Below are 14,218 nucleotides of genomic sequence, written 5' to 3'. Positions count from 1 at the left end.
ATAACCTCTGCTTTATTTGTCTAGATTTTGAATCACATCAAAGCCCTCTGGCTCATTTCCATTAAAAACAGAAATCAAGGATATAAGGGGATAGAATCTAGTATCTTTATTTATTTACAAGGAATGCACAAAGTCATTTTTCAGAATTTGGGAGGAATTAAACCATTGAAAATTGCTTTAGTCGCAGCTCTATTCCATCTGCAGGGAAATCCAGCTCAAAAGTTTTTTCTCTTCATTTTTTTTTCCTTTGGGTTAAAAGAATAATATTTTGGTGGCTGTTTAATCACTTGGGTACTAGAAAAAGCCCAGGCAAGGCAGCATGAGGCTCTGTAGAGTCCTGTGTATGCTACTTAAGCCTGTGTTTTGGGTGGTAGTTACTATTCAGCTATTTTTTCATAAAAAGAACTTAATAGCTTCTTCCATTCATCAAATTAAAGATGCCTGCTCCATGCACCAAATTCCATTAAGATTTAATGTAGGTCATGACAACAGGTAGCAGTAATCCAATTTCAAACTTTTGTTCTTTCATTGACACATCACTGAAAACAGTGTTAGAAGAATAGTGTTCCTAAGATTTGTCAGATTTATTGCTTTTTATTAGAAGTTGAATAGTTTCAGAACAAATATTGTACATATCTTTTCAGATACCTGCACTACACACAAGGTCAGGAAGTAGCCTTTCAACTTCTAGGTGAGAAGAGGAATAATCTGTTCCTATTACTTCTAACAGAATTTTCTCTTTTTTTTTAAAATGTATTTTGATTAATTCTTTCCATTTCAAAATTCAAGCTGTTTTAAAATAGGTTCACTAGTTTCACTAAGTTCTATACTTGGCTGGTAGTTAGGCAGAAGAGTTTTAAACTATACATACATAAATCCTGTGTGATCAGAACAATTCTGTCATCCAATGTGATACTCAGCTTCCTTCAACTTATTTCGGAAGCTTTCCAGTGTATTGTCTCCCTTTGAAAGAAATAATATAACTCCAGAAATATCGTGCTATATTCAGCCATTACAACAGTCTGAAATAATAATCACATTGTTTCCTTCATTGGGCCTGGAGAAGTTGGTCCCAAAAGATCACTACTTCTTTGGGTTAAAACTATAAATAAATTTCTCTCTTTTGCTTTCTAGTTTAAGTGCTTTGCAATTAAAGGTGCTGTTTAATATTCAGCGTAAACCAATATAAATTTTCTCATTTGTGTAGTCTCCCTTACGCCAGTACTAGCATTTCTGCAATCAAAAGGACAGTCAGATTCAAGAACCTATCTGGCTGATTTTTTTTTTGCCTTAGATCTCTCTTTGCTGCCTTAATCGGTTGCCTGATTGTCTGACCATGCACCATCATGACCTCTAGCGCTGCAGCACAAGGCAAGTAGTAGGAATTCAGGAATGGAACAAACAGTAAGACCAATTCTGTTAGCACCAGTGCAGACTTAGGTAACCTTAAATCGCACCCTTAAAGACCTGACTTCCCACTCTGTATTAGCTGTATTTCAGTAAACCTTAATTAAGTTTCACCCTGTTAAAATTCTGTAAAGATGGAGAGACTAGTCCTTAAATATCAGTTAAAATATTGGTTAGCATTAACACTGGTAGAAATAAAATACACAAAAAGAAAGCAGGAAGTATCCTAAAAAACAGGAAAAGAGAATTGTTCTGTCAAGAAACATATCTAGCCAAAGATTTGCTGCCTCAGCTTAACTGTGAAAGCAATAAGGCTATGCTTTCTCATCTAAGAAACGTTTTTGGAGACAGTATCACTAACAATTCATCTGTGATGACAGTAAAGAGAGAGGTTCTTCTTGCTAAGTGAGAAGAACTTCAAAACCACTAGTTCATTATCACACAAGATTCACCAGTGTCCTTTATCAAAAATTTATGAAAAGATTTAGCTAATGTTACAAAAATAACTGAAAATTTATTACTAAATTATTTAGTAAAGGATAGTGGCAGATTGTTTATGGTTTCTAAAAATGGAAACTAATGCCACTTGATTTTTAACTGCAGAAGAGTTTTCAAATATTTACCTTTTAGTTTAGTGTTGATATAATTGAAGTAACACTTTAAATCTACTTCAAATCCTAACAAAGATCTTGATTTAAAACCAGAAAGTGAAATTCCAAAATTACCTCCACATGCTATGTACCACAAAGTGCTCAGATTACTAAGCTAATGATCTGCTGTATAATTTATACCTAACAAAACATACGAAGAAAAAAACAAATACATTAATGATATTTTGTCATTACGATTTACTAAATTATATGTCCTATACTTTCATCAAGCTAGGGCAACTAATGTGTCCACTGTCTTGGTGTCAATGAATTTCAACAATAGCAAAGAGAAGGAGTCATTAATTTGTAAGACACACACAAACTGCATATTAAATAAACAGGAATAGCCACAATGTAACACGAAACACCAAAATACTCCATGGGCCTCCATAACTCAGCCTCAGTGTTCTTGCCCTACAGTTTAAATGCCTAAGTGTGAATATTCTTTTAGTGGTCATCCGTAATTCTATCACAAATCATCAACCCATTCCAAAGTATTCTCATGAAAGCTCGTAAGTGTTGTGACACTTGTTCAAGGTACATTCTCTCACTGTTCTGCACTTTTTTGGCATATAGTTAAAATCTTTCTTATCCAGTTGACACATACCCAGACAAAACTTCATCCAAAGGGCAGCAGGAGTTTTCTAGGCTTCCTGAAAGAACAGCAAGCATGAGCTGCTAAAACCATTGTGCCAAACAATTTTCTAAAACCTGTCTGATCTGAAGTCTTCTTTGCCAGTCTTCACTGAGCAATGTCTTCAAGACCATTATTGGTCTTCCCATCTGCCACATATTGGCATTAATGTGCTAAGTAAGGTCCTCATAAAAATTTCTTAATTTATTTTTCATCATGGATAAGTTCTGGGCCCATGCCCGATCATCCCAAATTTTCTGTCATTAAGAGGTCCCATATGTTGTAGATGCCCCAATTTTTGTAGAGATCTTGTATCTGATCTATATATGCACACTAACATGCTCCTATTCAGTTGCTACAATACTTTATCAAGCTGTTCCATCTTCGTTTTCTCTGTCCCTTAAGTAAGCTCTGCAATTTCTGCCATTGCCTTCTAGCAGTGAAAAGTACAAAGTTATGAAACACAAAATTAAATAACATAAACTCCTCAAAAATGATTTCCCTTCTGAAAATCAGATCTTGGTTCTAATAATTATGGCAACAAAGATTCACACCTTCAGCATGTGACCTCTACGAAATGACTTCTGTTGACTTAAACTACTTCCTTCTGTGAAGATAAGCATGAACAGGCACATCAGCTCTAGGTCTTACAAATGCAAGAATAAAATGATGGAATGTGAATTTTAGTACATAAATCCAACACCTGTATTACTGTGATCACTACAGAGAGTGGCAATTGAGTCTTGTACGTATCTTGCTGACATTGGCAATGTGGTCACGGAGTACAAAGTCATGTTGACAGGCATGTGATTACCTGTGATGCAGTTAGCATGCCATAAGGAAAAAGCTATAGAAGCCAATCCTCTCCCTGTTGCCTCCAGCAGAGAGAAGAGTGAGAGAGAATTTCCTCCCCATCATTCACACACTTTTCCTCACAGGAGAAAGAAAGAGATGAAAAAGCTAAGGAGCTAATTAATCACTGACTAGAGAAATGCAACATCAACAACAGAAAAGCCAAGATGTCAGGATGTTATCATAACTACTTAGTGATTCCTGTTTAATGCCATTTGATAATGAACTGTCTAAAGCCACTGGAGTTGAGGAGAGTTGCAGTACTTGATAATATACATTTTTATTAGGAGTTATTTCCAGTCTTCTATGCTGAGGTGGCAGAATACATTACACTTATTATTAGATCTTTATATCACAGAGTGATATTTTCTCAAAAATCTCAGTACAGTTCTTTATTTAGCCTGATTCTTTAAAAAAATAAAAGGCTGGAATCAGAGGGTTCATGTATGTCATATCATTCTCTTCTATAGTTCTCGAATATACTGGCAAACATCAATCAAATCTGACAGAAAAACAAAAATAACAAAGACATTATGGTCCTACAAAATTAATGGAAATGGGCAGCGAGGTAGAAGACAGACATCTGATGAATGCCCTTCTGATGGAGAAGTTTCAGGTTGAGCTTAACTCCTATTTAAATATCTAAGGTTCCCTACGGGAAAGATAGGCTAATAAATGCCAAAGCAAGGGGAAAATGGTGCTTATCCTTTACTAAATTATAGGGAATCAAAAAATAAGGAGCGAACTGATAGGAAAATAAATCTTACTTGTTCTGCTGCCAACAGAACAGCCCTTCTTTCTCTGCATCCTCCTAGCTTTCCCTTCCTGCTTTCAAACAAAATCTGAAACTATCACTATAGGACATCATGCTGCAAAATCCTTGCTTTCCGTGTCTCCCACAGGAATTGTGGGGCCCTCCTCATCAGAACTTTATAAATCTTGCTAAAATCTTTGTTTTTCTTTCAGGATAGTGACATGATGTGGCAGAATAAGGCAATGAAATACCGTGCCTCTGTACAACTTAGATAAGTGGTACAAACCTGCTACAACATGTAACAACATGTAGCAGATGTCCATAGATTTTTTTTTTTTTTTTTACTATCACTTTAACAGGTTACAGAGTTCCTGTGCAAGGATGTTCCTGCACAGTAGCCTTTAGTTGGGCAGGTTATCTCCCTGCTGACAGGGAGATGTGGCAACTAGAGCAAAACACGAAAAGGGGCCAGTGGGAGGAAGTTGTAAGGTTCTTTACGGGGAAATGTCTATTTTTTCTGTTTTCTGACATATAACAACTTAATATTCTTATCTTGTTAGTATTATTTTAACAATCTGTACTGCTTTATATGTTATTGTTCTAAGTGTCCATTGCATTATGCTGCACACACACACACACACACACACACACACACACACATATACACACACTTACAACAAAAGCTTCTGTTGAAATTTGAGCCAGTTAAGAAGCATTACAGCTGCCACTGCCTCCTTCAACACCAAACAGCCTGGAGCAGTAGCCAGTGACTACAGAAAGCACTCCCTTTGGGTAGGGGGTACGGGGACAGGTGGGGACATGCTTTCCATCCTCTTGGTTAATCTAATATTCTGTTTGGTTTGTTCACTTAGAATCAATCGTTAGCACATTTGTGAGGTGGGCAGGTTAAAAGGCACCTATTCTAGTTTTTTTAGGCAGATTTTGGAAGGCAAAAAGGATTAGCTTGGTTTGAAGAAATGTAACCAGTGAAATCTGTGCTGCTGAGGTGTTTGTTAGTTTTTGTCAATTTTTGTTTGTCCTCTCCTTTTACAATTGTATGGGCTTTTTAGCGCAGGCCTACCCATACAATTTGTATTTCTTTTGAACAGAGCCTCACATATTAATGACAATTTTTCACAACCTTCTTGCGTATAGACTGTTTACAGTCAAAAGCAGTAATCAAGAGAAAAAGGTATTTCTCACAAAGTGAAGTTGACTTGCAATATTCTTTTCGCAATGTACATTTCAAGTGAACTGAAGAGAGATCAAAGGAAAAAATAAGAATGAGAATATCATCTGAAAGTATTCCATACTATACTCCACAGTTTGAAGCTTTGTTTTCAATAGGCAGTAAGCAACAATAGACATAATATATGCAAATTTTGTTCCATATTGTCAACATTATTCCAAGAAAAGTAAATTTGTAGATATATGCAGTGATTTAATTAGTTTGTATACCAGACATTAAAAACATCTGACATTCTTAGGCATGTTTGAATTTGAAGTTACAGTGAATTATCTCTTTCTCCAAATAAAGACCTAGACCTTCTGCAGAAATGAGCAGTTATTTTCTACCAAGGTGGTCCAAGAAATAACGTATTCTTATAGACTCACATGTATGCCAAGGCACTGCTCCAAAGCACAGCAAAATACTCAGTCTCAAATGTACTTCTAACCATCTTGGCTACTGAGCCTATTACTGCATAATGTGAGAGGGAGTTGTGGATACGTTCCACTTCTCTTTTGTAACACATGGTTTAAACGTTGTGGATTCAAAACATGTATAAGAGCTTATGCTCCATGTAGATGTTTAAGAAGCATCTAAAAAGCATACTCCACAATCCAGTAGGGGAGTTGAGCTCCTTCAAATTACTATATAGTAATGACACATATCACAGTCATCTATATTCATGTAAAGGTTAAATGTACTGGAGATATTTGACCCATTTTTGTACTCCAGGGGCTAAGTCAGATGGTCAAGATTATATTGTTAATATTTCACAGACAAACATAAGCTAAGCTTGGTATACCACACATCTGTTACTAGACTTAGAGTGATGACACAGACTTACTGAAGTAGATAGTACTAATTTCACACTTGTAACTGTCATTTTTAACAAGTATGACACTTGCTGCTCTGATAAACATTTTGGTAACTATTTGCTTTTTAATCTTCATTAAATATTAGTTAATTAAAAAACCAAACTGATATTTCTATGGATTTCTTATAATGTACCCAACACATTGCTCTTTACTTTGATGTTGCTAATACAGAATATTATTTCCACCTATTAGTTGTTGCTTTATTCCCTTTAAACCATGCTTGCACTTAAAGGTTTGCAATTCCCAGAATGGTTTCCCAGTTGCAGATAATTCTGAGAATTCTTCCTTCCTCAACACAGCAGAAATTAATACTTTGTATCTGGTGGGTTTTTTCCCTGCTATTCCAACATCTAATCAGAAGTTAATAATGTAGTCTTTATCCTTCATTAAATATTGCCTTTCTGTTGTGCTTTCTAGAGAGAATGCTTATTACCTGCATTTAGAGGTGCAGGTGACTGATTATTTCTATTTTGGAGATGTAATCCTAGCTCTGATCATTATTTTTCCTGAGAGCTGAATGACATCAGAAAAGTTCCCCAAAAGTTTTGTTCTATGAAGTTTAGATATTCTTTCCTCAGCTCAGTCTCTGGTCAGTTCTTAAAGCTATTGCTGCCTTGTTTACAACAGACACTTTTTTTTCTCCTTTGTGCTCCATCTTTGCTCTGTGAATATTGAAAGAATCCCCTTTTATTTTGAGAATAAAATATATGTATAGCAGACATATTGTACATTTTTTCTTGTATTTTATTCTATTATTATATTTTCTAGAGAATGTCCATATAATTAAATACATGACTCAGTACACAAATGAAAGATACATATCCAACAGAATCTAACAAAGAAAGCAGACATTCTTTCACTTTGTAAAAATAAGTTCATACACTGTATAACGATTAGATCCATCATTAATGAACTGGCTTGTCCAGCAAAAAATATTTTGTCATTTAAAACTTTGTGTTGAGTGTTCCTTGCTATAGAATGACATACTATTACTCTGTAAAAACCTTAGTATGCTTTCATGTGTGTTCACACACATTCAGCCAGACTTACAAACATATGGCTTGTCTTGGCTTACTTTCAGATATTTGAATGTAACTTTCTGATTTTTGTCATGCCGTGCTCTTTAAATTACCACTTGTTGTGAAGCTATCTGCCCCCAGGAGTCCAGCTGTTTTGACTCAGTCCATGGAGGATTAAGGAGGACTTTCCAGTTCAAGGCTCTATGATAAGAAAAGGCCTTGTTACAGTTAGTGGGCAAACTGTCCATCCACTAGTAAAAGATAAAATGCAATGCTAATGGCAAACATCCTTTGTACAGGTTAAGATATATGGTTCATGAAAAAGCCTAGAAAAAGGGGTCAGGCATGACACCTGGTGAGAAGGATCACATATAGTTCAAATTTGATCTATAAGAATGGTCTGCGTAGCTGTTTTGAGGTGTCAAGATAGATAAATATTTAGCACAGGTTTATTCTATGTCTTTGTGGTTTAGGGCAATCTATAATAGATTAATATAATGATTGAGTTACTTAGCCTATCAGGATAATAGAACAGAAGTAACTGATTGTCAGCCTCTATGTAAACCTTGTGCTTAGATAGTTTCAAAATCCTAATATTAATAAAAAGTTACACAGTATTTTTTTCCACTCCAAATAATATATTGTTAAATAAAGAAGGAAATTCTAAATATGTATTTTAAATCCTGCTCTCTAAAAGTGGCTGAAGGCTAGTTCAGTGTATAAGGGGAAAAACAGAGATACATAAATACTTCATAAAAATAAAATTTCTGCAGCAATTCACTTCAGACTTGTTAACAAGTGTATGCCAAGAGATTAGACAAAACTCCAAAGAAATCTAGTTTTTGCAAAGATTTTGGAAAAAAAAGAAGAAATGTGCATTACAAAAATGTAAAGGACAAACAAAACTGAACCTACTACCTCTGTTCTATATTTCTCATTTCTGCTTACAAAAACCTGCAGAATTTAAAGAAACATGAGTATTTATATGTCTCTTACTAGACTTCAGCAGAACATATAAGAGACTGCTAATTCTCCAATGCTCACCTCTGGCATAGAGTGTCTCAAGATCTCTGCTAGACCAATGCAGACTAATTCTAAAGCCATCAAAGTTTAAAATGTATATATACAAACACATACTAATGATGTGCTTAAAATCAGTAAGATTCTAGTCTTAGATTCAGTCAAGTGATCAAACGCAGTGTTCAAAACATATACATATTTATATATATATATAAAATATATAGCAAAAACAAGCAAAGAAATTTGATAGAGTTGAAAGCAAAGCCTCATTTTGCTTCAGTAATTACTAATATCTTAGAAAAGAATGACCTGCCTGTTTGGAAAGGTGACCGATTTTTGCAGTTGGAAGCCTTACACTTTCAATAAATGCAAGGACTGGCAAGTACTTCTACATGATACTAATAGTAGGCAATGAGGCACTACTAAGCTGTTTCCTGGTTGATTTTTCATTTGGGTTTAAATAAAAGTGATTGATCTGACATTCAGAAAACATCAAATGAAAATAAAATAGGCAGGCAGGAATGTTAGGGTTTTCTCATTTAAAAAAAAGGAAGGGGAAGGGAGAGGCAGAGGGAAGCTTGCAATAATTCTAACCAAATTTAGTTACTCCATGAATAACTAATAGAGTATGGCTTTCTACAGATTTGTTTCCTAAATCCTAAACATCTCCCTTGACAATGATCTCATCTTGTTCCCCCTCCATGTCCCCTCTGTTTTTCCTGCTTTTCTTCCCTACAATATTTCCAGTTCACTCTCTTCCTTTCCTCCTCTAATTATGTTTTTTTAGGTACCTTTTCTTCCCACTGTGCCTCCACTTCTGCCCCATGGCTTCCTTTTGGGCAAAGACAGTATAAATTGTACATGTTCTGAGCAACACATGTTCTTGGACAAGTCACTAGGCACGCACCTTTACCACCTACTGTATCCCAGCCACCACTTCTCATTATGCATCTCGGAAATTAGGTTTTTTTTTTAAGACTACATCCTGTCAGATGTAATTTACTTCATCCACAGGTTGAAAAGTTACTGGAATGGGGAAGGGAGGAGGGAATGCCTGTTCAGGAAAGCTAAGTTTCTGAAGAAAATGAGACTAGGAACTGTCCCTCTCTATGTCCATTTTTACCAAATCTACATTATAAGAACAGATATTTTAACACTGGTGGAAAAAAGCAAAGAAGTGTCAGAAGAATCTCAAATCTTGCAGACAGCTTATGATAAAGGTGAATTCTTCTCACTTATGCACTTTGTTTCTGTGTATTAAATATATCAAAATGTACTCTCTGTAATTATTACACATTTCAGGTTCCTCCCATCTTCCCCTGTTTTTATAAAACACAAAAAGATAAGCTAGTGTAAAAGAGAACCTCAGAAAAGATTTCTGAACACCCACAACAGTTTAAGAATGTATACTACCAATACTGAGTTACATTTCCAATAAGAAAAATCTTAGGCAAACTAAAAATATTCTAGCCCTCCTTAACATGCTCAGGAATAAAAGCATCCTTCAAACACAACATGCTGTGGTTTTAAGCAACTGCCTCTTTTCTTACTTTGCAACTGTTGCTAATAAGGATGTATGTTAATATATAAACATTTAGTTTAAGAAGTAGGTGAGAAATGTTAATTACTTGAAGATGAACTGTAAAGGTTGCCAAATTTCTATGTTCCATACAAAATATGAGAGACTAGTTACCGTTTTCAAATAAGTGACTATTAATCACTTATTGTCCAGAGCAACGATAATGGTTTTATATCATAATGATATACTTATATTACCCCAACTGAAATATTTTGTCTCTACAAACTGAAGAAAAAGAGGCCACATATATATCTTAAAATAGAAACACTGTCTCTTAATTTCATGATTTAATATTTGTTAACTTGGTGTGAAAACATAAACTTTTTCAGTAAATACTTCCATAGAAGTTTTTTACAATATTATTATCTACAATAATTACAGCTTTATAAACTCTTATGAGTTAGCATGCAGTTAAGAGAGTTATAAAAGTTATACCTGTGTAACATTTTCACTGTTTTCTTCCTTTTTGGATGGCAGATCCTTTCCGGTACAGAATTTACTTGACCGCACAGTTTCTTAGTAGCCAGAGATAAAGTTTCCATAGTCTGTAGTGAAAAATGTAATTTAGATACCATCAGCCTGGTCAGTAAGAAAATAACTACTGAAAAACTAGTTTCCTCTGTTTGCTATTAGTGGCTAGATCCAGAAAACAAATTTGGCATCTAAAGGAGGGCTTAGGCAGACTTTAGGTGCCCAAATCCAAAACTGAGATCTAAAAAAAATTCACTCAGCAACTGCCTATGGCTTAAGACACATCTGTATTTAAGATGAATCTTCTTTATATGACTGCAGTTCTGTTCCTGCACTTCCTTGGTTTGTCCCAGCCTCAGTACCCAGGTTCTCACCTAACCATAAATGGGTAGAAAAAGCACATGCATAACTCTCAAGATATATCAAGAAGATTGCATCCCTCGCAAAATGCAGTTAATTTTAAAAAATGCACTTAATTAAAAAAAGGGGGATGTTAGAAACATTGCTACGTCCACCTTTTATATTGTATCCTAGTGCATAGGTTACTGGCATGGCAAATGGAAGATAAAGGTTCAAAGAGTGTATTCTGACAAGTACCTAAGTGTTTTGCTATATAAAATGTATGTGTATACACATGTACACAATACTGACATATATGTGGCATATGAACACACACAAATATATAAGAATATTCATACATATGTTTTTATTTATAGCTACATTTACACACAGATATGGATATATAACCATAAGTAAACATGGCTAGGTCATAAAAGTGGTCAGCACTACCATTTCTTCTGTCATCCACACTTCAAAAATGGAAACATTAATTATTTCTTTGAAAAATAAACTGAACATCTATACTCAAGAGAGGATTCAAACTTACAGAGGCTGAGTAGATGAAAATACACATTTCCAGTCCCTGATTAACATGCCTAACGCCTGGGAAAAGCCTGGGTTTTAGACACAGGACTGTCTTCAGTGTTTCCTATTGACTGTCATAGACAGCTCCTTGAACAGCTCTGGGTTTTTGAGTTATATTTCTGAAGCAAATATTTCACCTCATCCCCTATACAACATAATTCAGGCATCTAACAAAGGAATCTGAACTCTACTCGAAGAAAAATTTTTTGAATCTGGCACTATATCTCCAGGCAAATCTGAACTCTGCATTGATTTTATCACTGCACAGCACTGATATTCTTTTTCCATCCAGTGTGGAAAAACAAAGCAGATACTACTCATACTAGATTATATTGATGCTAGATTAAACATTTTAGTATTAGACCATATTAGTGGAGTCCCTCATTACACTGAAAATATATTCTTATTTATCAGTTATTAATCTTCAGAATACTACAGTATATCTAATGTAAATATAACATCGAACAATATCTAATATTAAGTGTAATCTCGCAAAAATCTCACATCACAAGAATAGGAAGGGTTGCAAAAACAAAAACTCAGAAAATGTCAAGATATTGCCCAGAAAACTTTAAACTGTCCCCTCACACATATATACATTAGGAGACAGTTCTAAAGTATGAGATCGTATACTACTTTCCACATGATCCCTGATTCTTTAAGGGCACTCAGTGGACTGCAGGCACTGAAGTGATTACTTTCAGTGCATACTTTTACCCTCATCGTAAGTTGTGACCTCTCATATTACTTGATATACACCATCCAAACAGTCAGCTGACAATAGGATCATTAATTTCCTGTGTTTTTAATGGTGTTTTAAGAAATCTTAGTTTATTACAAACATTAATGTTTGTATCTGTACAAAATCCTTGTGAGGAAAGTCTAAGGTCATTGCTTTCATTGGCCTCAGTTGTAAATGTGTTCTGCACATTTCTGCAGCTTAGATCACATATGTCTCAGGACAGGAACCCAGAAACCAAAGAATCCCTACCAGCTTTCTGGGGATATTTTGGTTTGTGTGACTTGATATCACCCTTTAATAGAGATGAGAACAGAATCTGATTGTCTAAGGCAACATTTGTTGTCTCAGCCATCTGACCATTGCTGTCTGCAGAACTCATCTCATTCATCAAGCAGCTTCTGACTTTTCTAACCAGAGAAACAGACAGCTGCTTTGTTAACAATCCTGCTTTCTTCCTCTAGGCACCACGTTCCCCATTCAATGAATGGGCCAAATAATCCACACAGAAAGAGTAAAAATAATATGATTGATCATACAATTAATATTTACTATAAGCCAAAGCATAAAAAGATGAACAGAGGCTTCGCAGTCAACCCTAAGAATACCATACAGTAAATTCTAATGCCATTTTAGTAAACTTAGTGTTTTTTTGTTGTAGATTTGAATACAATTTCCTTCTAAATTCCTTTTCCTTAAGAAATGACATCTTACACAGATTGCTACAAAGTTGAATTTTTGTATTCAAAAGTATTTAAATGCCACTAACAAAATAATAAATGGGAAAAGTAGCTTTTTATTTTCTATGTGGATCTGCCACTAGAGGGGGAATAGAACAAGTGTGAAAAGGTAAAATCAGCGTGTTCACAGCTCTTTGCTAAACCACACACCAAGGTTGTTTCAGAGCTCCTGTGTTTCGTTGCAGATTCTGTAGGCGACCCTCCTGCATCTTTCCTCTCTCTTACCTGTCATCCACCATTGTACTTTCCCTTCCAGTGTCATTCATTCCTCTAATCTACTTCATCTCTCCTTCCTCTGTTCCGGATTTTCTGTCCCTTCCTGTTCCCACGCTAACCCCCATCTTTTTGTCATTCCCCAAGTTGTTCCCTGTATTGTCCTCACTGCTTTTCTCCTCAGCCTCTGCTAAACAAGTCAGTCTTATGGGGAGCACAATGCACTAGAGAAGCAGTTTTTCTGCTCTCAGCATTTCACACCACAGGGGCTCATAACGTCTAAACCCAGCAACTGCAAGAGTCCTATGAGATCCCAGAATTAAACACTTAACTTTTTTGGAGGGTGGAAGGAGGGAAGGGAGAAGGTATTAATAGTCAAGCCCTCAAGCAGGTGTAAGATACTGGAACAAACTCCAAATTTAGCAACTTAGAAAATCTTAGCAAAGATACAAGCTTCCTGACTCCGACAAAATTTGACAGAACTTCACTGGCAAAATCTCTTTGAGTACCACAGTTTAAACACCCCTGGGGGAATTTTCATGGAACAAGAGAGAAAAAGCAGCGACCCTGACACATACATGCCAGAGCTTCCCTGTGAAAGTTATTAGAAAAGAATAAAACGCATGCTGGCAGAATATGCCTTCTCTACTTCCATAGTTCTCAGTAACAACTAACGCTGCTTAGCTAAATAGTTCCCCAAAATATCAGTCAGAAGCAGGCAGACACCAGGAATGAAAATTTTCAAACTTGAGCAGATGAAGTCTGTGAAAATCAAGCGCCAAATACTGCAACGGAGGAGCGGGCAGCCTGAACGACGGGCTGCCGGCCGGACTGCAGCCAGCAGCTGCCGCCCCCGGCACCCGAGGCGCCTTCCAGGCGCGAAAGACCGACCCGGACCGAGCTGGCGGCGGCCCGCAGGCACGTCCGGCACCGCCAGGCGGGCGGCAGAAGCGCCGCGGAAGGCGGGACCCGCGAGCGGCCGGTCTCGGCCAGCCGACCCGGCGACGGCGGGCCCCGGCGCGGGCCGGCGGCGCTGGAGACCCGGGGGCGCCCGCCCTCTCCCTCACCCCTCCCCGCCGGGCGAGGGGCACCGCGGGGGCGGCGCGGCCCGGG

The 14,218-nt window shown here is 36.7% G+C and overlaps 1 protein-coding gene across 1 annotated transcript in view; it reads right to left on the bottom strand.

The window, feature by feature from the left end:
* Window positions 1-14,218, bottom strand: part of LOC135323485 (E3 ubiquitin-protein ligase Praja-2-like) — a 136,101-nt gene that overhangs the window by 121,604 nt on the left and 279 nt on the right. The window contains exon 2 of the mRNA XM_064500781.1: window positions 10,454-10,563. The gene's annotated coding sequence lies outside the window, so the exon portion shown is untranslated. The remainder of the gene's footprint in view (window positions 1-10,453; window positions 10,564-14,218) is intronic.

The sequence above is a fragment of the Dromaius novaehollandiae genome, chromosome W (genome assembly GCF_036370855.1).
Source record: "Dromaius novaehollandiae isolate bDroNov1 chromosome W, bDroNov1.hap1, whole genome shotgun sequence".
In the NCBI taxonomy this organism is placed as follows: domain Eukaryota; kingdom Metazoa; phylum Chordata; class Aves; order Casuariiformes; family Dromaiidae; genus Dromaius; species Dromaius novaehollandiae.
The sequence above is the reverse complement of the archived record's forward strand: the minus strand, read 5'-3'. Positions and strand labels throughout refer to the sequence as shown.